General features: G+C 34.6%; 1 protein-coding gene across 2 annotated transcripts in view; it reads right to left on the bottom strand.

Moving 5' to 3' along the window:
• Positions 1 to 27,826, bottom strand: part of SPATA5 (spermatogenesis associated 5) — a 337,462-nt gene that overhangs the window by 90,110 nt on the left and 219,526 nt on the right. The gene's annotated exons all lie outside the window — the stretch shown is intronic.

Raw genomic sequence — 27,826 nt, 5'->3', positions numbered from 1 at the left:
AGCGGAGAAAGCAAACTATCATATGATCTCCCTGATATGAGGAAGTAGAGATGCAACACTGGGGGTTAAGGGGGGTAGGAGAAGAATAAATGAAACAAGATGGGATTGGGAGGGAGACATACCATAAGTGACTCTTAATCTCACAAAACAAACTGAGGATTGCTGGGGGGAGGGGGGTTGGGAGAAGGGGGGTGGGGTTATGGACATTGGGGAGGGTATGTGCTATGGTGAATGCTGTGAAGTATGTAAACCTGGCGATTCACAGACCTGTACCCCTGGGGATAAAAATATATTATATGTTTATAAAAAATTAAAAATTAAAAAAAAAAGCCAAATCACTCCTTTGTTCTTAGAACACTTCTCTCTTGGCTTCTTACACTCCATATTATGCCTCTTATTTCTCTGGATGTTCTTATTCAGCCACATTTGGGGTGGGTTTCCTGTCCTTCTACTTTACCTAAACTTTAAGGTTGAAGTTCTGCAGATCTTACACCTAATGTTCTTTTCTTTCTATTCACTTTCCCATCCATTCTTTGACTTCAATTACCATCTACAAAATAGTAATTCCCCAAATCTACATATCAGGTCCACATCTGTCTTCTGAACTCCAGACTCATGTCAAACTTTCTATTGACATCTCTACTTGGATGTTAAATAGGTACATACAAAGAAACATCCCCAACCTAATTCGTAATTTTCTTTTCTAAAGCTTTGATATTCCTGACATTCCCATTCTTAGAAAATAGCCTTTACACCCACCTAGAACCTTAGGAACTATGCCCCTTCTTTCTCACGTCCCACTTTCAAACTGCCAGATTCTGTGGATTCCAAATAAATAACTGTCCACTTTGTTCCACTCCCACTGTTTGAACCACTTTCTTGTGGTTATCCTTGTGTCACATTGCTCAGAGACTGTTCACACAGAGTGCTGGTAGGATGAAATGGCTTTTTTTTTAAAGATTTTATTTATTTTTCAGAGACACAGGGAGAGAGCGCGAGCGAGCACAGGCGGATGAAATGGCTTTTTGATGCAGATGTGGTAGTTGCTCTCTACCCACATCCTTAATACCTTCCATTGTTTTCAGCTGTCTTTACTATAAAGGACATACTAAGCTCACTCCAACCTCTATTTCTTTTCAAATGCTGGGTCCTCTGAATAGAATGATCACTCCACTGTTTTCTGGCTAACAGCCTCTTCATTCTTCAGATTTGGCTTAAAAATCAGTAACTCAGGGAAGCCTTCTCTAATATCCCAGACTAAGTTAGATTCCCCCTCCTACACGCTTCCATAGCACTAGGTATTTGTTTGTAGCACTTTGAATACCTGTAATTACTTTCTTATATAAATTAAATATAAATGATTTAAAAAATGCTATATACCAGAAATTGTGCTGGTTCTTATACATTATCTCAGTTAATTATAGAAAACCCTTGAGAGATAGCTAGAGTTACATTTTTCTTCTTTGCTAGACCATAAGCTCCATGAGAATGGGGAACCATAATTCTACTGTTTATTATTTCATTCCAATATTCAGCCAGGATTACCTTATGTGCTCGATAAATATTTGCTGATTGACTGAGGGCAGTTTACAAAATACAAACCTCCAGATAGCCTCCAATCACGTACCAAGTAAGTCATTAAAGTTATATAAATGTTTTACTTCATATGGTTTATAGTGGAAGAAGAAGTAGCGTCCTATAATAGCTATTTTTAACTCTATTAATTCTATCATTCTTATCAGTTATTGTCTATTTCTGTTGACTGATTTTCTTCCTAATTATTCATTTTCTTATTAAAAAGACATCAGGTGTGACTGAGATTAGAGAAGATGGTACTATAAGTTTATGAGATGATTGTCTAAAAGTTGGAAAATAGATTTGGAATAAATGAAATGTTACTCTAGAAGGGACTGAGATTAGGGGAAAGAAAACCTGGGAAATCACAGTTTGATTACCTTTAAGGAACTTCAATGAAATGTTTATATTTTTTTGAGGAGGAGGGTCTCAAAATAATAGATAAAGCATCTGACTATTTTAAGTAATTTTAAGAAATTGAAAGAAGCTCAAAAGCAAAAGATTAGAAGAAAAAAATGTCATCATTGTACACAATGGGAATTACCATAATACCGTTAGATATTTGTTCCAATGGAATACATGGGCTGCCCTTTCATATTTTTAAAATTTTATTTCTCTAAAGGGATTAGACCCTTTATTTTTATTTTTATTTTTTTTAAAGATTTTATCTATTTGACAGAGAGAAAGAGAGAGTGCACAAGCACAGAGAGAAAGAGTTGCAGGCAGAGGTAGAGGCAGAAGTAGGCTCCTTGCTGAGCAGGAAGCCCAATGTGGGGCTCAATCCCAGGACCCTGGGATCATGACCTGAGCCAAAGGCAGACACTTAACTGACTGAGTCACCGAGGCACCCCTGCCCTTTCAAATTTTTCATAAGATTTAGTTTATTAAAGAATGTTGGGCCAGACACTCAAATTTGAACTCCAAGAACTCCAGTTTCACAAAATGCTTTAGGGTCTTTAACCATTCCCTAATGCTAATGGAACTTAGGAACTTGCCAGATCTCTGTTGAAAGAGCAGTGCCTCTAAGTCATCCTTTCACAAATCTAGGAAGCAAATCACCATCAGTTTTGGGTATCAGTTCAAGTTTGACTAGAGATTTCAAGAACTTTGGAAAAAATAATCTGGAGGAGTACAACAGAATCAGTAACAAAAATGGGTCCACTTGGCCTCTATCTTGAAGCAGAGTGTCCTGCTGGCTCTAATTTCTTCAGTTCACAGACGTATCTGATATTGTCCTAATCTTCAAACTCCTCCCTTCACTCTGTGGTCAAAGAATTAACTATAAAGATGGGCACCCGGGTGGCTCAGTGGGTTAAGCCGCTGCCTTCGGCTCAGGTCATGATTTCAGGGTCCTGGGATCGAGTCCCGCATCGGGCTCTCTGCTCAGCAGGGAGCCTGCTTCCTCCCCTCTCTCTCTCTGCCTGCCTCTCTGCCTACTTGTGATCTCTCTCTGTAAAATAAATAAATAAAAATCTTTAAAAAAAAAAAAAGAATTAACTATAAAGACTTACTGAAAATTATCTTCCTTATAAATCTATCTGTCCAGTAATATGCATAAAAAAGTAACTATAAATAATCTATGAGCTTAATAATAAGTAAGAAAGACTGTAAGAAGTAGTTTAAACATCTCTAAATTTGGGGGCCTTTGTTTGCTCAGTATGAATCCCCAAACTTAGTCACTGCAATGATGTTCAGTTGTGATTATGAGGAAGGTCCTTTAACAAAACTATAAAAATAATACTATGTCAAAGATTAAAACCATGCATGGTTGTTATTACAGTAACATTATAAAATATATAGCAACTACACGCCAGAATATTAGTGCTTAAGAATTTTCGGTGCCTGAAAATGACACCTTTTAGAAAAAGGAGAAACATGTGCTAAACCCATCCCAGAGCTTTAGAGGAGAACTTGAAATTTTAAAATAACAGACATACAAGAAAGTGTTATGTTGTAAAGAGCTGTTCCTGACACAATATACTAACTTATTTTACCAGATCTGTAGAAGGGAAGAAAAATTCTATTATCCTATTAGCTCAGGGAAAACTGCCTTTCTTATAAAAAACAGGACCCAACTGAGGCCAGAACAAAGGTAAGTAAAAGTTGGAGCCCACCTCTGACCCAGGACCTTTTAGCTCTAAAACATTTGCCATCTCAAATCTGATTATACCTGTGGCATCACAGATCAGCATCCATTTTAAACTCTGACAACTGAAATAGGTAAAACTCTAGATCAGAGCTGTCCAACAGAAATACAGTGTGAGCTACATATATAATTTTAAAGGTATCTAGTCCCTACACTTTGTTTTTAACAAAGTCAAATTACTTTTACTAATATATTTAATTCAACATATCCAAAGTGTTACTTAAATATCAATGTAAAATTATTACAGAAACATTTTACATCTTTTTTTGGTATAAAGCCTTTGAAATCTGGAGTGTATTTTATAATTAAAGCACATATTGGTTTGGATAAGTCACATTTTAAATGCTCAGCTGCATTTGGCCAGTGGTTACTAAATTGGAACTGGTAGCTCTAGGGTTTGTGGAGACCTTCAGTGAAGAGACTATCACCAAATACATAATAAATTGTTAGGGCACTAGATAAATTACCCTTATGAGAGCACTGACTAGTCTCATCAACTTCCTTCACATAAGAGAGCACCTTTCTCTTCCAAAGACTTTTACTTATCTTAACTGATAGAAGGATCAGTCTTCTCATGCTGCAAATGATCAATTTCCACTGAATCTCAATTTCTATACAACATCACATTTGAAAGATAGTATGAGGCCCATCCAAATATCCAAGATGATCAATTTTGTTAAATTAAAAAATGAGTAAATTCATTAAAAAACAGATTAAGTATTGTCACCTGTAGAACATTCAGTTCATTAATAACAAGAAAATAATCACTGCTGAAAATCACTGGATACTATAATCTGTGACAAAAGTAATGTGTTCCAAGTAGAATTTTAATTTATTGTTCAGTTATATGTTAAATTCAGGTTTAAATCTGGTTTAGATTCATTCTCTTCATTGTTAGAGAAGGCAAAGGAAACTGTAAACCAGGTAGACTTATACTTGTTAAGAGAAATATATAATGGCATTGCATTGTTTCTTTGACACTGGGTCCCCAAATTCTTGTCATAGATTTTATAGTGCAGATTCAAGATTTTCAACTCATTCCAGTTGAATAGTTCAGAGATATGAACTATTGTTAGAGCTCTGTATTCATTTTAAGCAATAAGGCCAAGGTCTCTTTTAGAAATACATGCACATGTATTTATATATTTACTTATAAATACATATATACATACACATACCACATACAATAAATAAAATTATATTTTAACTGCTGAAATAGATACTGTGTTTTTCCATATTTATTTTTATATGTACAAAAATTATGGGACAGAAACTATCCACAGGAATTAAAATATGGACAGAAATTATGTAAATTAATTGTCCCATAATTTGTGTTGACTTGGAACACTAAGTGCCAATATGAAGAAACGGTGGCTAATTCATTTTGTCACAGATTTTGGTATGTTTGGATGTAGTGATGGCCACAACTGACCATTTCCTAATGTCTAGCACATAGATATTAAAATACAAAAGCAACACCCAGTATTACTGTTCCATCGAATTCCCACTCTACTTAGGGTGGTTTCAACTTTTAATGCTAAAATTTTGTAAATTGCTATAGCAAAAAGTATTGCCATTTCCAAGCTTCTGAAGTTGGAAGGAGCAGAAATTAGAAGGTAGGCCCATGTATTCAGCGAAATCACTTGTATTAAAAGGCAACTTAATTAGTTAGCCAACTAAATAAATATTTACAAGTCTGGTAGTGGATTTATCAAAGATAGATAATACCCTTTTTGTCTTGGAAGAGCTTACAGAAGAATGGACATGACAGGTAAACAAATAATTTCAATTCAAGATGAGACCTCTTGGAGAGTTGAAAATTTGGTTCTTAAAGGCAAAATCTGTTAACTTGCCAAAACAAAATGATCATAGCAAAAACCTTTTAACACGTCAAACCATCTCATGAGATGGGATTCAGTTCAGTTCAATAAAAAGCAGAATTCTCTTTTTTCTTGTTTCAGTTGCCTACTTTTATTACACCTGCACACAATTCAGTATGAATAGCAAATGAATGTCTTCATTTCTCCAGTTTCATATTTTCTGCAAGATTCATGATTGTATTTGACAACCAGGTCGCTAAAGAGAACTAAAATTCCTCAAGGGAAGAAACTGTAAAGGAAAACTTCAACTAAAATCCCCAGTACACCATCCTGGTCCTGCACCCCTGCTTCTCTAAATTCCTGCTTTTTGAAAAGGAAATGCTTTTAAATGAACTTCCTCAACTACTTGCACATAGGCAGTTGTCCTGACACACGGGACTTCAAATTTTATTATCTTGGGCAGAGGGACTCTGATAGTATCAGCTCAGATTTGATTCCAAGTCCCAGAGAGCTGTTGAGGACCTATGCAGCTACAGCTGTGAACAGTTATGCCATTTCCTTCTCAGTGAATAATTCTGATATGGGTTTATTATTACCTATTAACTAAATAGGGAAGGAAAGAAAAAAAAAAAACCAAAAAACTATAAATGCTGGAGTCATATGCTGCAATGCAGGAGACCTTGTCCGACTAGTTTTTAAACCCCTCAGAACTGATGATATAATAAAATAACATGATTATTTCTAAAAATAGTCAGGGAAAGGCACTCATGTCTCAAGGTAAATGTTCTGGTGTGGGTGGGAGGGGTATGACATATTGTCACTCTCCATGTCCTCCACACATAAGCTTAATGCACCATTTACTTCAGCTAGCTGTCTAAAGTTTCTTCTCTCAAAAAATTATTTTCTTCTTTTTTTTTTTTTCAAAAAATTATTTTCTAACCAAGGAAATTTCTCCTCTATACATAGCTAAAAATAAAACTGCTGAGTCCAAATGAATGGAAAGAGATGGTGTCCCTTTCCTGAAATTCACAAAGAGAATGTTTAAAACGTGACCAAGTTCTAAACAATGAGTAAAACTAAAGACAGTTTTAAAATTGCCACATAATTCTGGACTTGCCAGTACAGCCCTGGATCACCTTGCTGACTTCTCCCCTGGGCTCTGTCAATATCTCGGTTTCCCTCTACCCCCTTCCACTTCTCTGGTAGTGTTACTTTTGCTAAGGAAGTTGTCGATGAGAAATATGACCCCACACGCCTTGGGAAGGAATTCACTTCAGCTACTATGGAGCCAAGAAAGGCTTGGGACTCTGAAATAGGGGGGAGGATGGGAGGGGAATTAGAACTGACATTTACACTTAAAGTTTATTTTTACTCTCCTTTTACACACAAGGAAATTTAAAACAAATTAAAAGTCACACTGTTAATAAATAGCAAGGTTTTGTACAGTTTATTTTTAAAATAAAAATAACTTCACTGCTTTCCCTGACTATAAAAATGATTCATATTATTGTAAACAATTTTGACACAGTACTGATTAGAAAGTAAAAAAATCACCAAAATGACGACTTTAGTAATATTTTGGGGAACAATATCCAGACCACTGTAATGTACATTGTTTTACATAAAAGTTACATTTATTACTGTTTTATAACCTACTTTTATTTCTCAGGAAATATAATGCATGAACTTTTAAAAATATTAATGTGTTTATATCGTCATTTTAATAGTTACTTATTATTTATGTTATGTATATATAGTACATATGTAGTATTTAGTTCTCAAAGCAACTCTCAAAGATAAGTAGTACCATTAGTCCTATTTTACAGAGTCAATCCTGTAACAAATACTGCAGTGAACATTTTAACTAAAATCTTGTATTGATTGTCTTATTATATCCCAGAATAAATTCCTAGAAGTATGATTAACAGAACAAAAGGGAGTAACTTAAAGTTTTTTGTTATTTATTAATTATGTTCCAGAAAGGTTATACTAATTTATGGCTTATAATTACTTTTATCTATATATATTTTAATAAATGTAATTTGGTGGTCTGATATTGAAAAAAATGTGAAATGACTTCTAGGAGTATCCAAGAAAAATCTGCCATAGGTCATATCTCATGATTATGCTGTATATATTCTTTTGCTATCCTGGAGCATAAAATTCAAGGTCCTAAATGTCAGTAATACACTTTTTACCACTTAAAAATGATCTCTACATATGTTTAAAAAAAAAAAAAAAAAGCCTTCCCCTTTATATTTGCCCTTACTAGGAGATCATATAATAAAAACAAAAGGAAACTACTAAGTTGTTAAGAGACTCAGTGCAGTTCAGGAGTGCGCTAAAGAACAAGAGAAAATTAGAAGTGAAACTGGAACTGGGACAGATTCACAGGACAGAAGAGCTTCCACACGAGTGACCCACTGGCCCCCAAAGAGCTCCTCTGACATTAGAAGGCTCATTTCATCTTGTTACACTTTTGAACATCCTACTTAGAGATTCATTCAGGCAATAAACATCCCTGGAGATAGAGAATGGAGATGACTTTCGTAGGTGTTAAGGAAGGGTAGGAAAAACAGTTTAAGTTACCTGGAATGTGAACGAAGCACTTTGGGAAGAGCAAACAGTAGGAAGTCGAAAGTGGGAAGCACTGTAATGTAGTATGGAAAACAGAGGCTTTAGAAATAGTCTGGGTAATCATTTTGCAATATATACACATATTGAATTGTTATGCTGTAAACCTGAAGCTAATATGTCAATTATATTTCAATTAAAAAAAGAAAGACTTAGAAGTATAATTATACTTGATTAAAACTGCCAATCAATTGGTAAGATTATTTTCTTCTTCTTTCATATTCTTAAGTTTCCTCATCTGTAAAACAGTTATCATCATAAAAACCCTCTAATAAAGTTGTTTTAAGAATTTAAAAAAAAAAAAAAAGGAACTAGATAGACTAGAGTTCACACACATTTGTTCTCCTCCTCTCTTTGTGTGACCTTGGTGAAGCTATTCAGTACTGGAGTTTTAGATTCCTCATTAAGGAGAGGGATTGGACCACTGTATCTAGCATCTTCGTTAGCTCACACATTCTGATCAGATTTTATTCTACAAATAAAGTCTACAAATCATTAAAACACAATTTGTTAAATAATTTCCAACATTTAAAAAATAAAAATATTGATCCATATTACCTACAGCATTACAATTAGCATTAGAAGATAATTTTAGGGCCTGATTAAAACATAAAAATGTTCCATAGAAAAGTGGGCATATCTTACTTGTCAGCTTTGTCTTAACTGGTTCATCTTGAGACTGGGTTTAATATGTGAAACTGTTACATATATATTCAATATGGAAGATAAACGGAAAGAATGAGCATTATTTTTCAATTTTAATTTATTATCAATTAAAATAAAACATAGTGGTTGACCTATATTTCTGTATCTACATAATATTAAGATTTAAAAAATATCTAAAAGTAGTTATCATCCAGCCAAAACAGTATCAGTGAGACTAATATTTAATGCCATATTTCTAAAAAGTCTCTCTTGTATTATAATTATGAAACCTGATGTAGTGTGTTGCTTACCAAATTTTCCATTAATGGCAAAGTATTTGAGGACATTGAAATAAATATGTGGGGGCACCTGGGTGGCTCAGTGGGTTAAAGCCTTTGCCTTCAGCTCACGTCATGATCCCAGGATCCTGGGATCGAGTCCCGCACCAGGCTCTCTGCTCAGCAGGGAGCCTGCTTCCTCCTCTCTCTCTTTGCCTGCCTCTCTGCCTACTTGTAATCTCTGTTTGTCAAATAAAATGAGTAAAATCTTAAAAAGAAAGAAAGAAAGAAAATATGTGTTACTTACGCCCCATGCTTTTCCTCAACTGCTTAATCTATTTTAAATCCCAGTGACCTTTGTTGATATTAATAATAAATACATCTGACAGTTGAAGCTACTAATCTAGCATCAAAATACCTAAAGGTACTTGCCTATATATATGTAACCTGAGATAGGACAATTAAGTAAAAGCAAATCCAGTGGTGTTAGAAATAATTTCAACTATTTAAAGGACTTATTACATAAAAGCTAAATTATACTAATTATTAAATAATATAAAAACTAAATTGATACAAAAAATTCTACAAAGCTTCTGTAAATATTTGCTTAAATGACTGGTGTACACGTTTACTCTTCCACGCTAAATCAGACTAAACTGAGTTAAATGGGACATGGAGGAATTTCTGTTTGCTGGTAAGGTTATTTTTAAGAGAATGAGATAGGCTTATTTTAGTTTAATATCTATTAGGTAGAATGTACATGTGCAAAAATAATCTATACGTAAAAACTGCAGTGGTGTTATATGGACTTGCTGGCTAGGAAGTTTCATTTCCCACCTAGAACGCTGGTTGACAATAGTTCCCTACTGGCATCACTGAAATGCTTTAGAGAGTAGTGAGCCTCAACAACAGAACAAAAGCCTTCAGGACAGAGAGACAACCCCCACCACTCCCCATCAAGCAACTCCAGCCACAGCAGCCTCCCGATCAGTATCAGCTCTTCTTAGAATCAGACCACTAACTGTTCTTCCCATTATTTGTCATTCCCACAGTCTTACAATTCCTATATTCAGTATTCACTGACTCCACCAATGGCTTATTTTTAGTAGTAGCTAATTGTATCCACCTGAACTCAGCATGACTTGTGCTTTGCTCAAAAGTGCAATGAATAATAGTTTTTTTGGAGTACCCTCTTTTTCCTAAGTTAAAAATACATTTGTAGATTTGGGACTAAACATCTGCTTTTAATCACATGGAGTCTAAATTTAAAGAAGATTTTTTTTTTTCTGTTAGGGCACAACAAAGGTATGCTTAGATATATTTGCATAAGCACATGTGAATGAAATTCACGAAAAGGAAAATGAAATTCAGAAAATATTGTATTCGGAAAAGATTTTATCCTCTGTAGGGTATGTGCCCATTATGTATTGTTAGCTCAGAGCTTAGCTTTATCTTGCATGCAAGGATCAGCTTGCATATAAGAAATGGTACCGAAACTTCAAACATTGGAAACATGTTTGATAAATACCACTATCATGATATTTAGTTTAAGAAAAAAAAATCTACTAATTTTGTAGGTGTATGAAGTGAAAAGACAGATACTGGTGATACAGCTTCAAATGCTGAAACTGAGTAAAACCTTTTTTTACTTGGGGGGGTAAAATTTCTTGCCTTTTCTTTTTCTAATTTTAATATTATGCTGTTAATAGCTAAACAGTCACTGGGCTAAGTATTTTATACGTATTTTTAATTTAGTCATCTGCCAAGCAGTGGCATTTTAAAAATGCTGATTTTTTTTTTTAACATGATAAAATTAAAGCTAAGTAAGTCATCTGAGGTCAGAGACTGAAAAGTGGAGTCAGATGCAGAGGCTAAGCTCAAACCATGGTGTATTTCCCTGCAAATTACTCTCCAGGTGAAAGCTGCCACTCTGGTACTGTGGATCTCTGAAATCATACATATCTATATATACTTTCCTCTTCAGTTTGAGGCTCAGACTATCTGGGGCTTTGAATCCTTATTGAAGGACTTAGAGCTACACTATAAAATAGCAACAATTTCCAATTTTATAGAAGGCTGAAAGCCAACATTTTCTAGTGATGATAAACTCCTTTCAGTGTAATTTTTATACGTTCTTAAGGTATTTATGTTGCCCACTGTTATCTTTTGAGGGTACCTAGAAACAAAGTTATTTGTAGACAATACATTCTCAAAGGCATAGAACAAAACTAATGGAATAACTGGAACAGTTAAGATAATAAAGAGATGGGTGAAGTACGTGTGGGAGTAGTGAATAAAGAGAAGGTTTTATGTATGATCTGAGGATGGGGGTTGCAGGCAGGTGTTAAGAAATAAACTGAAAGGCTGTTAATCAGAATGGGAGAAAAGAAAAAAATTTGGGTAGTCCCTATAGGCTGTTAAAAATAAGTAACTGAAGGGGTATCTGGGTGGCTCATTCGGTTAAGTGTCTGACTCTTGATTTCAGCTCAGCTCTTGATCTCACCATCCTGTGACTGAGCCTTCACATTGGGCTCTGCGCTCAGCAGGCAGCCTGCTTGCGATTTTTCTCTCCTTCTCCCTCAGCCCCTCCCCACCTTGCATGTGTGTGTGAGTGTGCTTGCATCTATGTGTGCTCACATCTATGCGGGCTCTCGCGAATAAATAAATATATCTAAAAAAAAAAATGTAACTGGAGAATACCGCTCCAGTAGGGGAAGTGAGGAAACCAGTAAACCAAGGACGAGACAAGAATAGTCAATAGAGCAAAAAAGGAGGCTTTCCTGTCCTCATCTGTTTGTTACTTTATTCAGTAATGTAAGCTCATTGTAAAAGAATAACAGAACAGACCGTATAGAAATGTGCAGCGTGAAAAGCAAAAATCCTGTTTCCTCTTCCAATCCACTCATTTCCTTTCATAGAAACCATTTTCTTCTAGACGTTTTCTATTCTTAGATAGATATATATAAGCTGCCCATTAAAACAAACAAAACCCGGCAAAATGAGATTATACTTTCTTGCTTGTTTTTAATCTGTTGGTCATCAATCTTTGCCCAGCGTCTTAAAGGACCGTGTCACAATCTGACAACCTTAGGTTTACTCTACTGAGCCCAGAGAGCAGGAGGGTACAGTGCTTTCAATGATATAAAGTAACAAGATTTTCAAGATTAATCTTCATTCTATTCCTCATTGAGTCTTAGAATCAAATGAGTCTTAGTAAAATAAAATTATTAGGTGACTAAGAATTTCTCAGCATTTACTCTAAATTATAAATGGTATAACTAACAGTGAAAAAAATACACCACTATTATTGGCTCTTAATTATAGCAAATCTGTATATAAAATGGTGTCTAAAATGAAGATACTAGATAGGTATTTAAGATATAAAATTTTATGTCTTTAAATTTTTATGTTAATTTAAAAAAATATATTATATAATGTACTTGTATAATTGTAAATAAATAAACAAATATGCATCTATTGGTAGTTCACGCTATAATTTTCTCATAGATACATGCAATAAAAAAGTTTAGAGGCCACTGCTCTCAAGTATTATTAACATATCTTTATTAAACAGTGAAAGTCAAAATGCAATATGGCATTTCTATAGAGTGTCATCTCCAAGATATTTTTAGTATTAAGCAATAACAGCAAGTATACTAAAAACATTTTAAAAATGCTAAGTAGCAGTGGAATGAAGCACCACCAGCTCTAGCAATTAGTAGTTTATATTGCTTCTTCCTAGAAAAAGCAATCCTAATATACTCTTCTATTAGCTGTAAAAAGCCTTTTTCATCTAATTTATGTATGTTACTATTATCAGCAACACTTTGTATACTCTTATTCTTTTTTAGATAATTTGTGACTTAGAATTAACATTAGCAATAGTTTTGGAGGCTACAAGAACACATGAAAATTAAACTGAAACACCCAATTTTTGCTCAGTAAGGTATGTTTGCTCTACAACACATACTTGAAGAGCACTGGAAATTACTGCTAAAGATTAGCAAAGGCAGTCTTCATTTATTTGCAGACCATTTTGTTCTCAACCAGTCTCTTTATTCAACTAATGATTAATGTTTTTAATGCCTTTCTGAAAAAAGGCAATTTATGGTTTTGGAGTAGAACCTGGAAAATGCAGACTGTTGTTAGGTACTAGCTAATCAAAGAGTTAAGCCCTAAAGACTCGTATTTCTGTGTTTGTTAGTTCTTGAGATACTGTTTAACAGAGTAAGTTTAGAATTATTCATGGAAATTTGTTAAAACTTAGGTGAACTTATAGCAAGTGATTAACTGGCTTATAAAATACTGAAGACATTGGAAGTCACTTTCTCAGATATAAGGACGTTTACAGCAATTCGGTCTTTCCTGATTTGTTGAGGAAAATAGGCAAGGAAGGATTAAATTTCAAGTACACTCTTCATTGTTTTGTTCTTTAGTTCATTGGATTAAGTTAACTCTTTGTTCTTTTATTGTGAATTCCTAAAAAGCATCCTCTTAGAATACCTGACTCTCTAAACTGCTTTTTAGGATTTTACTTTGAAGGTGGAGCTTTCACTACCAAAAATATGATTCAAAATCATGGAATGAAGACACTCGTGTGAGGACATTAGATTTTTATTATTATACTGAGACTCAAAGCCCCTGATTTATTTGCTTTTTGAAAGTAACTGACACCTTGTCACAGTTACCTTGCCTTGAAGAGTTTGTTAAAAAGTTGTCCAAGTTCCAGACAGTGCAAGAGCAGGCTCTAAACTGCCGACATGCAACGTGCTTGGACAAGCACTTTCTTGTTACAATGAAGTAACAGGCTTACTTTTTTGGTGCAACCAAACTCAAACAATGAGAGGAGCCACTCCAAACCATAAGCCATGACAAACTGAGGGCCAAGCTTATGGTATACACTCAGCATTCCCAACTTGGCACCATCGGCAAACCCAAGTTTTCTCTTCAAAGAAATGTCTGAGCAGATTACAGATGCTTCAGCTCTTCAGTGTGTGGTCAGTATGCACTGGTGCCAAGCACAGATGGCTGTTCTGAACACAACAGAAAATAAGTGTCACTCCTCCCACGATACTGAGGAGCATACGAAATGCTTATGACAGAAGATAAATTAACCCACATAATGTGGACTTTCCTCTTGGAACAGAGAAATCTGTGCTAGTGTTTTATTTATTCATTTTCTTCAGGGTTGGTGCGTACTAAAGTCCTGTGAAGTCACATTCATCTCTGCAATAATCAAAACATGTAAACTACTATATATCACTTACTTAACAATTTGAAAGAGAAAAGTTAAGGTCTTGCTCCACATATCAATAAAGAGAGAAGTAGCGAGGTAGATATGTAAGGACACGGAATTAACAAAAGTGTTCTGTGGTATGCAAAGGAATCTAAAAGAGATTTTTCACTCCTTTAGAATAATGTTAAATGTATATGTTAAAATACCTTTGAAAAGGTCCAGAAGAAAGCCAAAGTGTGGTTTAGACAAATATTCTACATAAAATATGAGCTAAATGGAGGTAAAATATTTGCACATACTTTGCCATAAGGATTAATAGGTCTATATATGGCTTTGGGTTTATAGGAAAGACAACAGATAAAACATAAAAAATCTGGGCATAGCATTAAAAAAATTCTATAATTTATTATACCTAGTGCTTATAATATGGCAGCATTTATCTCAAATTAAAATTTTAATGTGGAAAAGTTAATGAGGCATCATCTATTTAGAGCTATACAGTCTCTTTACATTACCAGTATAATTCCTTTCATAATTTCAAAATAAGGATGCTATCCATAATTCCGAAGATCACTCAGTGTCTGTGGGTCATCTAAATTCTCTAAGTTCAGTCTGTATAAAAGTCTTTTTGTATAATTATTAACATTTACATTATTTTATATTTAGTCTGGAAGGATCAGGATTTGTATTTGTTCTATATGCCTAACCAGGCTCTCTTGATGTACCTATCATCTATGAACTGATGATATGTCTATAACCCACAGAGGTCAAGGAGTAGCCCTGATCTATCAGAGAAGGAGCATGCCCTGCTCCAGAGAGGTTAAGCATGAACTCTGACCACTGAGGCTTATATTTACAGCCCTAGACCATTAAAGCCTTCATAAATGGGTTCAAGAGGGAGCGACAAACACATGACCTCCCTTCTTCCCACCACTCACACAGTCACCAATACTATCTGCTTCTAATACTAGTAGATGGTAACAAACTAAGAGTATCAGAAGTATGTTTCTGTAATTTTCACTTTATTCTCTTCATTCTCCCATCTGGTTATAATTGAAAAACAAAGAACAAATAAACCAAGATCCTATTGAGCACGCACCATATGAAATTCTCTAAAGTTTAGAAGTAATGGTCTAATGTGGGAAAAAAAATTATACGCTTTTTCTTTTCATGTGAAATGCTCAGGAAACCTAAGTTAAGTCACTTAGTATTTAAAGAATCCAATCTTCTTACATGTGAAAGAGGAATTCTGCATTTTAAGTAAACAAACCTTCTGTTGGTGGTAGGCGTGAGGGCGGGTTTCAGGGAGTGGGAGCCAGTGAGATAAATCACCAGCATTTCCAGGTTGGGAAGGAGTATTGGTTTCTTTTCAGGTCAGACTGGCTGTCGCCACCAATACTGACAGGAAGAGTCACTGGACTGATGCTCTGCCTATGATGACTGAGGGACACGAAGACAGCAGAACAAGAGGGAAATCACATCTGTAATACCTGGTAGATCATCACCAAAAGAAACCTGTTACCTGGGCTTTGTTTTGTTTTTCTTTTCTTGGAGGATTAAGATTCTTAATGCAGTATGTCATTAAACTTGAATTTTATATCAGTTTTGTAATCAAGATTTTAAAATCATAAATGTATGCTACACATATATAAACTTATAATCCCTTTCTCTATGTGCATATTTTCATCATTCATTTACTATTGAGATTCTTCCACTGAACTACTTCTATGCAAAAGTATTACCTGTTAATTGAATCTGATACTACTCAGTATAAGTTTTAAACAAGGTATTTTGATTTTAGAAAAAAACAAAATTTGAAAATCATAGACTGACCTCATGTGGCTTTATATTTGTGATACATTTTGGTACATATCTTATCCATTAGCTTTAACATGATTTGGACTGAATTCTCAGGAGAGCAAGTAAATGTGAGAAAAGGGAATGTCTTGGATCAATTCTTCTCTACATAAAACAAATTGGTTTGATACATTTTTTACTTGATTAACTGGCATGATGTCTTAGTGATGAGAGAAGTATGTAAAATATTCATGCTTTTGTTTTACTTTGTCAACTGCTTTGCTTAACTGCCTGAGTCACCATATGGTGTCTGTTATTAAGCTACTATTAGTTTAATATCTAGGAAGGAAATTAAAAATTCATTGAGTGATTGAATGAAAGGATGATGAAGATTTATAGTTACTTGACTTGTCTTTGCCTTATTTTCCCTATTTACTGTTTAGGAATAATAATATTATGGGGGGTATCCTAAAAGAAAATTGGAAAATAGATGGTAATTAAATAAGGTGTATTATTCTAATTATAAGAGATCATTATTTTCATTACTACTTCTACTTCTGTTAATCAGTACCAGTCTTGCCCAAGAGCCGAGGAACAACTTATTTTTGTCATCACCATAAAACTAGCAAATCTCATGGTTAAGGTAATACGCTGATCATCAAATTTAAATAGGTATTAAAAATTTTAGACATTATTTAAAAATCCAAATAAATGAACTTGTTAATCAAAATGCAACTGAAATATTATTTCCGCTATATCTTTTTGAATTTTTGAAACCCCTTAGATTTTATATAACTCCCTGACACAAATTTGCTTTTGCTATAAATATATTTTTTTAAGTGGCCCAGTCTTAATTCAGTATCAAGCACCCTTCAAAAAGCTACTGTAGGGGCGCCTGGGTGGCTCAGTGGGTTGAGCCGCTGCCTTCGGCTCAGGTCATGATCCCAGGATTCTGGGATCGAGTCCCACATCGGGCTCTCTGCTCAGCAGGGAGCCTGCTTCGCCCCTCTCTCTCTCTGCCTGCCTCTCTGCCGCCTGCTTGTGATCTCTCTCTCTCTGTCAAAAATAATAAATAAAATCTTTAAAAAAAAAAAAAAAAGCTACTGTAGGGTGCCTGGGTGGCTCAGTTGGTTAAGTGATTGCCTTTGGCTTGGGTCGTGATCCCAGGGTCCTGGGATGAAGCCCTGCATCAGGCTCCCTGCTCAGTGGGGAGCCTGCTTCTCCCTTTCCCTCTGCTGCTCTGCCTGCTTGTGCTTTCTCACTCTCTGTCAAATAAATAAATAAATTTTTTTTTAAAGTTCAGAAAGTTCATAGTTTCTCTGTTGAGGATGTGCATAAATTCCTAAAAGAAAAAAAAAGCTACTATAAAAAGTAAAAAGAAATCCTGAGGTTTCAGTGAGTTTTTATCTAGCTCTTACATCAAACATGCTTTCTCTCCACTAATGCTACTTTTTCTTATGGCAGGAAAGCAGATGATTCCCTTTGGCATTCTCATGCCCTTTAAATCCCCAAAGCCACCCAAGAACAAATAATGAATTGTACAAATTCTTTAAAACTTCCAAGAATCATTTATAAAATATGCTAAAACATAAAGCAGCCTGTGAGTTACATATTAACATAAAAACCGTACAACTGTAAGTTACCTTATAAAAAGACTTCTGATGATTAGTTTATCCAAGACTACAGTTCATATATAATAAGACATTTTATATGGTCATTTCAAATTGTTGCTTAATAGAGCCTTGTGATTCAATGAAGTATAGAGATTTAATTACTTTCTCACTCTAGGAAACAGTAGAGAGTAATCTGACAGGTTGACGGAAGAATACTTGCCCTATTACACTATACCTTTCCATTCAATACTCAGGGGACATTAGTTCTGATGCCATTAAGTCTCTTTTTCCCCCTTTATATGTTAAAGCCCTCTTGGCTTAAAATGTTAAGTTTGTGTGTGGTCTGTTTTCAGGAATGATTCAGATGGGCTCTATAAGGTTATTTTTTCTTATTTGTGTAAGTGATGACATTTCTATATTTCTCAATTTTGAGGCATATTTTAAAGATGTCAACTCTGGTTTAAGTCTTGATGAAAGTACAAGTCTGTATTTTGTGTACTTTTTCACATTTTGATTAAGAGACAAAGGTACACTGCATACTGGATATTAAGACCAATCTTCCTTGCTATTACTCTGACCTAGTGAACCTCTCTAGTAATCGTACACCAGAGAACAGCTTTGTTATGGATTTCAGTCTTATTAAATGCTTTAAACTGTGAAATCATTTATTCATTGGCCATTGAATGATTATGCTTTTCTCTTATCTATGATATGCAGTACTTCAAAGTAAAGCTTGTTATTATTATAGCATTCAGCAACTTAAAGTTTATTAGCAATAATCAGTAATAGCAGTTATCTTCAGTCATACTCTGCATATTGTATTGTAGGCCAGCAAAACATTTGAATAAAAGTATAAAAATATTGTAACATTAGGGAGTGTTTGAAAAACAAACTTTAAGAACAGTGTTTTCACTTTCCTTCACGCTTTCTGAATGCACTGAAGTCTGGAGTATTTATTTTAATGTCAGTAGTACTGCATTAATGTCACTAAGGATGTTAACATGCACTTGCATTAACAATAGCCTTATTGAAATCAGTATCAGGCAGTTTAGCTTTTAATGCTGCAAGCTGGATTGTCCTCACTGTGTTAATCTGCAAAGTTTATAATTCACATCACAAAATCATGTTTTAGCAAAGTTTTACTAGAAGCTTCAGGTTTCCAAGACCACTTGTATTACTGGGATCATCAGAAGAATTAAAGTTGTTCAACAGTTGAGCAAGCAAGCAAAACATGTAAAAAGAAATGAACAACGTTCTTTTTCAGATAAAACCGAGACTTATTTATTCACAAGTACCTCAGAAATATTAAGCAGATATTCTAATTTATGTTTATGCTTAAAGTTAATGCTGGATTGGTATATTTTTTAATGAACCAATTTGTTTACTTGACAAACAGGCCTAATTAAAGGTAGGATAAAAAAGTAGATTTGGATTTAGAAAGAAAAACATATTGACTTAAAAATAAAATATTTAATTCAAATATAGTTAGCTCCAGATTAAGGGTAAAAGAATCAAACTTTTATACAAATGAACAATATTTTAGTTAAGGAATAAATGTGAGCCTGAATGCTGGGTAGCTTGCATTTCTGAAAAATGGAGAATCTGGGTAATTTAAACCCTCTGGCTCACTCAGAATAACTAGAAAAACGGGAGGAAAAACATTTAATTGAAGGAATCAGAAAACTAACAAGTAATAATGGGAGAAGGAGGACTACAGGGATGCGTCCTGTATTTAGGGCAGCTTTTCACCTGGGAGCAGCTCTAATTCATAGAAGAAGCTAATGGAAGATGAGAAGCTAGCTGCCTTTTCAACACTCTTGAAAAGGGTCTAGGAGGAGAGAAACTGCAATTCAAGCCAACTATGAAAAGGGTCCTGGTAAAGATACTAGGAGAGAGCAAAAGATGCCTTAGTATAGTGATGGAGATGTTCTGTATCAATACTGTTCCAACGGAAAGGTCATTAACCACAAGGGACTGTGGGACTTGAAATAAGGCTAGTGTGAGACTGAAAAACTGAAGTTTAAATTCCCTTCAATTTTCTTTTAAATTTAAAGAGCTCTATGTGGCTAGGAGCCTCTGATTAGACAATGCAAGTCTGTATGAGGAGATGCATGAGTATTTATTGCAGCACTGAATATATCAAAACTCCAGAATGATTAAAGATCTATATATAAAGGCAATTTTAAAGCATTTAGTAAGTACAATTTTGGGTGTGCAGAAGGATTTCTTTAAGACATAAAGAACACAAAAAGGAAAAGACTGATAAATCTGACTGCACAAAAGTGCAAAATTCCCCTACAATTAAGACTACATAAAATATAAACAAAGCGTAAAGCTCAGTAATATAATGGGGAGAGGATATCTGAGTCATATATAACTGACAAAGGATTAGTAATCAGAATATATGAAGACCCACAAAGTAATAGGAAAAAGACAATTACAGAAAACAAAAAAAGGCACTGATCCTATTAAAGTTTTGGGAGGGAGTGCATACTACAATACAATCCTATCTTCTCTATGGATCCGAACATAGCAGGGGTTTGATGGGGGGTAGGGAGAAACGGAGAGAAGGGAAAAATATGAGAGGATGAGAGAACACAGAGGAGAAAGAAATACAGAGATCAACTTACCAAAACAGGTATTTTCTTACTGGAGAATAGCTTATGTGTATAGTCACATGGGCTTCTTAACATTTCACCTCTGAATTAGATGTTTTTGCCTATTCAGCCTTTGTGAGCTCTTCCTCAGGGGCAAAACTTTCTCTATAAACTAACAGTAAGGAAGAGTTGGCATCATAGAACTTCTCTGACTCCTGGCAGTTCCAAAAAGAAAATTCCTTCTCATAGAATTGAGCTAACATTATGAAGTTGATAATACTTGACCAAAATATCTAAAGACAGGGTTTATATTTCTTCTGTGGTAATATCACTTGTATGAGTCAAATAGTAATTTCACTTTTAAAATGACTAAATGAATACAAACAACAATGTCTCTTTCTTTACTTTTCTGATTATTTTGCTAAACAGCCTATAACTAATACATAACTCGAACAAGTTAGAAGTCTGTGGAAAGTGCTTCCTGATAGCACGAGGAGGGCATTTATTAGAATAATATGTAGAAAGTAACATATCTGCAGATATTGCATGGAAACAGTTTTTTAAATCTCTGTACTCTTTCACACAATTTTCAGGTACCAAAGAGATGGAACCACTCTGCAGCAGGGTTAAGGGATGAATCCCGTAAGCATAGATTCTGAAGAAATCTGAGGCAGTATTCTGTCTTATGAACATTCTTCACAATATCCACACAACCAAAGAGTGGATTTTGTAACAAATATGAACAACAAAATACCCCCAGTATCACTAGACAGTATAGAAGTCATGATTCTATCTGATAAACTTACCCAGGGTAGCACCTGACTTCCTTCAGGCGTCATCAATTCTTCTTTTATTCCTGTGAATACTGGTATTATTAACACCAACCACTAATCTACGAGAGGAAGTCTTTTCATTGGAGGAGGAGGAGGAAGAAAAGATAGAGGTACCCTTCAGACCCTTTCTCATTCTGCTGGCTCTATGAAACATACACAGGAAAGATGGAAATCTAACTAGAAAAGTGATACTTCAAAGTCCTCTATTCATCTCTGTGAAATCTGGCCATGACCATGAAATCAGATGAGGTTAGATACACTGCTTTATTTTTTGCCTCGATCGTTAATGCTGAGATGGAAAACTGATGAAACAAAACGTGACACATATTTTTCCGGAATTAATTCAGATGCTGGTATGATGCCAAAAGTGCTATTACTGAAGCAGAGATTTACCCACTACTTCAACTACTGGCGCACACAACATCATTGGGAGCTTCTCTTTACCATCTCTTAAACATTTAAACTGATGCGCATTTTAGGGGGTGGGAGGGATGGGGTAGCTAGCTGGGTGATGGACATTGGGGAGGGTATATGCTATGGTGAGTGCTGTGAATTGTGTAAGACTGATGATTCACAGACTTGTACCCCTGAAACAAATAATACATTATATGTTAATAAAAAAGAGAATACAGTATTGTTATACTATCCTGAGACTATTATCTAGGAAGAATGTATTACTTTAGCAAATGGGTAAGATTAAAAGGAACTCAGACCCAACTGGTAGAAGTAATCAAGGCAAAAGGTTGGTATAGACAAGGGGAAGACAGCAATCAGGAATGAAGGTTAAGGTGGTAGCCAAAGTGAGCAGGCATGGTCAGGGAATTAGAGAGAAACAGTGGCAAGAAACTTATTCAGGGTATAGTTATACTGGATAGTCCATATTATTATATGTGTGCAAAGGGAAAGCATCTACCTGTTGTTAACAACTTGATCTGGGTATCTCTGAGGTGTGAGAAGGGCAGAAAGGTAGACTGGGACACATATGACACCTACACTGTGTTTTATTGGATGAGCCAGGGCTCACTAGGCTGAGAGCAGGCAGGGCATTCCATGAAGGGGAAATAAGGTACAAAGGCAAAGCAATGGCGATATGTACATAATCATTTTCCTGAATCAAAGGATCTGGAGCATAAGGTTTAACTTCAATTAATTGGCTCCTGAGATCTTAAGACCCTTCCTTACATGGTAAATTAGTAAAATTGAGGGAGACTGTTACATAAAGCTGTGTTTGGGAGCTTAGAATTTTAATCCAGAAACCAAATATAGATCGCTAATTTCTGAATCTTAAATTTTCAAAAATATTTAACTAAGCACATACTAATATTTGGATTCTAAAATTCAGAAATTATATCAAGAAGCCAATAAACAAGCCTGGCCAGGAATACCAGGGATGATTCATATTTAATATTACTTTTCTGCTATTTTATATTAATATAGTTTTACATAGGGTGATGTTCAAAGAAAAGTTGGGGAGTAATAAGCAATTTCAACTACTTGCCTCTGCCCATTTTATTTATTCCACCTAAAAGATCCTCTCTTTCATATATTATTAAATGGGTTACAGTGACACTACTAGAAAGATAAATACAAGAACATTTTTCATGTAAGAAAGACACTGGAAAAGCATCTGTGCAATAGTCTCAGCATTTCTTAACATTTTGCAGCCATTCACCTCTCTGCTCAGCTGCTGAGTTAATCTGAAACAACACAACACAATGCTATTTTTAAAATTACTGACATACAATGTTATATTGATTACAAGTGTGCGATATACTGATTTGAGAAAAACAAATGTATTTTTGAAGCTGCATATAAAAGCTCCAGAAAGTCCTTGGAAAAAACGGGGAAGTGTGACCCAGGGAAGAATGACATGAAGTCATGACAGCCATAACCAACAACTATATTTGGTTCCTTAGTAGTTTTACAGAAATTATCTCATATACTTAAGCCTGTAAGAAGGATGTGCATTTAGGAATAACGAATAGTAATTTATCTGATAAAGCTGCAAATTTAAGATACTTGTCAACTGTCTCAGCATTGTTCTAGAGAGCAAGGGCTAGCTGATCCTCAGAACTTGGGGGCCCAGTACAACATCTAATAGTCCACACCTATTATGATGCCTAACTACAATCTGATATAATATCGTATGTATATGATACATAATCTGATGCTTTTGTGATTTGATATATAATAAACCATCAAAACACAATTAATTTTTATGACTGGCATTTTAAAATAGAACAATTCAAGTCAAGACTTTTGGAAAAGATCAGTAGGTTCTGAGGAAGGAAAAAGACTAAGGAAAAGATATTGTTAACCTGGAGATAATATTTGAAGTGACAAAGTAGTTCCACACTAGCATAAGTGTAGCCTAATCACTAAAGCTCATGTGATTGTCTAATGATTAAAGAATACTTCATGAAGAAAAATAAGAATGATAATCTTTCTGCCAAAGATTCTGGCTTTTGAGTGCACTGCAGAAATGTTATTAATATTTCAAGGTCGTTAATATTTTATGGGATGGGAAAGTCACTGCTTTTAAGGATATAGATGTTTAAAAACAAACATAATTTGTCAACTATACTTCAATAAAGAAAATGATTTTGATAGTTAGAGGTCAGAAATAGAATGGCTTATACTTTTAACGTTATAATGGAAATTACTGAGGAAAAAAATCACCCAAATAAAAAGTTTCTACACAGCAAACTTTGTAGGAATGTATCCATCCTACTAAGGAACAGATACAAGAATATATAAATCCTAAAAATACACAAAATTTTAATTTATGTGGACTATATAATATTGTATTCTATATATTTAACAATAGGGAATAAAAGCGAAAGATTTATAAGAATAAAAGAGTAATTTCATTTCTTTCTTTTTTTCTTAAAGAACAGAAGAATAGTATTTAAATAATTTAAATAATCTTAATATTTAAATATTATATATTACATTTCTACATATATAACTTAAATATTAAATTCAGCCTTTTTCCTTAGAGCATAAAGAGTTGTGGAGGATCTTTAGTTTAGATACAATTGATAAAATAATTCAATTATTACTTGGAGTCAGTAATAAATATAATTTTGATGCCAGAATTTTCTAAGCTTCAAATAGAAATATCCAAGAGAACATTTATTAATATTCTTCATAAATAAAGATGGTACTATCTCCTTAATACTCTAATTACAAAGAGAACATTTAAAATCTCAGCATATTCCTGGTCAAAAGCAGAATTCAGCAATCACAAGTGGTGCTCCTCTCACATGCCAGCAGGTGCCATTCATCAGAGTTTGCAGATACATGTTCTGCACACCACCCACCCACCCACCCACACCTATACTCCCATTTTTATTTTTATTTTTTAATTTATTTTTAAAGATTTTATTTATTTATTTGACAGAGAGAGAGATCACAAGTAGGCAGAGAGGCAGGCTCCCTGCTGAGCAGAGAGCCCGATGCTAGGGCTTGATTCCAGGACCCAGGGATCATGACCTAAGCCAAAGGCAGAGGCTTAGCCCACTGAGCCACCCAGGCGCCCCTGTACTCCCATTTTTAAATGGTCAAATAGCATGTGGGGTTTTTAGGAACATCTCAAAAGGCTTCATATTCCTCATCCCTAAAGACATACATGTTCAGTTCTTTTACTACTTTTCATAAATACAGTTTTCATTATTTTCCTTTCATGATCCTAAAGGTCAATATTTTTAAAGAATGAAACTTAAAGGAAAACTACAAACCATGTCTGAAGGCATTCGGTTAGACACTCCAACTAGAGTTCAAATTAAAAATGATGTATCTTTTATAAGGTTATTAGATTTTAGAAAACAAAAGCCTACAAATCAGAAAAGCACATTACCATTAAAGAAAATGAAGCATCCAGCTTTGACATGCCCACCAACCTCTACCGGAACATGTTATAATTACTTACTAAAAGGTATATTTTAGTAAATAAAAGCGTCTTAGGCAGAATATAATAATGTGGAACCATCTCATGTTCTGAAAAACCATGATCTTGGAAAAGTAAAAGCAAAACTTCTATCCTTAATAATTTTTATTCGGTTTTCCACTGCTTTTTGTTAAGATCATCCCTTATTTTAATTATTCTGTAGTCATAATATCCATCTAAGATGAATCAATATATTATCAGTATCAAGCATATCATTAGCAGTTGTGAACTAAAATAGAAATATGTATGATCTGTCTCCGAAATAATTCTTACACAGCATTTCCCGGGCTACTATGTTATTAATTATTAAAACCTATAAAAATTCTGATACTACATTCTTTTGTTTTAAAGATTTTATGTATTCATTTGACAGAAAGAGAGAGAGAGAGTACACAAGCATGGGGGAGCAGCAGGCAGAGGGAGAAGGAGACTCCCCACTGAGCAGGGGGCCTGATGTGGGGCTCCATCCCAGGTCCCTGGGACCATGACCTGAGTCCAGGGAAGATGCTTAACCAATGGAGCCACCTGGAAGCCTCTTGATATTACATCCTTATCATGAATTTGTGACTTTATTTTTTTAAAAAGGTTTTACTTATTTATTTATTTGAGAAAGAGAGTGCAAGAGAGAGAACAAGCAAGCACACGTTGGGGCAGGGTAGAAGGAGAGGGAGAAGCAGACTCCCCTCTGAGTACAGTGCCCAACACAAGCCTCTTTCCCAGGACACCAGGGATCATGACCTGAAGGCATGAGCAGAAGGCAGTTACTTAACCAACTGAGCCCTGGTCCCTGAATGTGAGACTTTAAATGTTTAATCAGATTAGCTACAAAAGAGCCAAAGCTTAGCATTTTGAATCTATGTTCCAACTTCACCTAACAAAAGACCCCTTGGAGAATATTTCTGAGTAATTCAGCAATCTTACCTGGAGAAAATCATACCTGGAGAAGATTTCTGAGTAATTCATAGAAAGCCAATACAACACTTAGCTTCCAGTAACTTTTAAAAGTCCTTTTGTGTTGTAGCTCTAAACTGACTTTCTACAATTGGACAACAGTAAAACCGTGACATATTTTTATCTTAGAATATTAAAGCATACCAACTGGGCAAACTCCTACCTGTTTAAGAAGAGAGGATGTCCTGCTCTGACACTCTTACCCTATTGCCCAAGTAATGCCACTTTTACTGAGTATAGCTCTAAAGAGGAATGCTGTGGGACTGGGAATGAAATTGGGAATCAAACCTGAGTTCAAACCTCAGTTTATATGAATTTGGGTAAGTTACTGTAACTGTTTAGTGTCAGGAGGTATGTCTGAAATGTGAATATTCATACTTATATTCTCATAAGGTCATCCTGTTAAATGAAATAATGTGTAAAATACAAAGTAAAGGGCAGTGTCAAATACGAGGTCCTACAGTAGCTACTCTAATAATGCTTAATATTATGGTTGTTTTTAATGTTACAAAATTATTAATATTAGGTAGATAATAAACTCTAAAATAGACATAATAACAGTATCTCATAAGGTGACTGAATACAAATTAAATTAGAAGTTGGTAAAACACCAACTCAGTGTCCGAATAAAGGTTAACTGTTATTACTAATATTATTCTAATTCTTCAAATACCTGGTCTCAATAGTCTCTAAGAATCCATCAACCAAATCCATCTCCTGGAAGCGGTGAGCACCAAATTGTTATAACTGAGGCCCCTCATCCTCTAAATAAAGGGATACCTTCCACCAGAAGACCAGAGTTTTAAGCTTGCCTCTGCCATAAACTAGAGCTTTAACTTGGCCAAATTAAACTGATACAGTAATTTATACAGCTATGCCTAGGAATTTATTGTTCTAACACAAAGAACTAACATTACTGGCTATTTTATAATGGCTTTTCACTGCTTATTTTTATTTTAGCAATGGTTATATTAGACCGTACTGAATGGAATCCTCTTAGTACATAACTGTGGTAGGAAATTCATTGTTTCATAGAACACATCCAAACTACTGGGCCAATGATTTTTTTCTTTTTTAAAGCAAGACAATACTTAGCATGGCATAATGCATGAAGCATGAAAAATAAGAATGGACTTATTTCCTCAAAGTATGGGCAAACATAATAGGGTAAAAATCTTCTTAATGGATCTCACAATATTTAGGATGCTAAAAACTATAGAAGTCTATACAGATACTTAACACATATAACTGACATATAATTTATTTCTTCTGCTATAATATTTGAAAGCAGTTTTTTAAAGAAAACTAAATGTTTGCTAAAATTAGCATCCATATCCCATATTCTCACATGTATTAGCTTCCCCTGACTCAGCTATGGCTTTAGTCTTTAAAAAAAAAAAAAAAAATCAAGTTGGGCCTTATGGAAATCAAGCAAGGAACATTAAAAAAATGTACTCTTTCTTTTCAAAAAAAAAAAAAAATTTTTTTTTTACTGCATTAGATTAGAATTCGAAGTAGTTGTTTCTGCCAAATGGACAGGTTTATTCTCCTCGGCCTACTGGAAGCATGTACTTGCTACTACTATAAAAAGTGCCCAGTTTTCATAAGAAAACTACAGAGTGAATATATAGCTTGATATTTTTATTAAGGCAATTGTGAAAATTCACAGGTAGCAGAACTAATTTAACATGAGATTGTGATGAGATAAATTTGTATCCAAATTCTAATTCAAGTAAAATTGTAGTCGAAATT

Source organism: Mustela erminea, chromosome 2 (assembly GCF_009829155.1).
Source record: "Mustela erminea isolate mMusErm1 chromosome 2, mMusErm1.Pri, whole genome shotgun sequence".
NCBI classification, from domain to species: Eukaryota; Metazoa; Chordata; class Mammalia; order Carnivora; family Mustelidae; genus Mustela; species Mustela erminea.
This window is presented reverse-complemented; position numbering and strand designations above follow the sequence as displayed.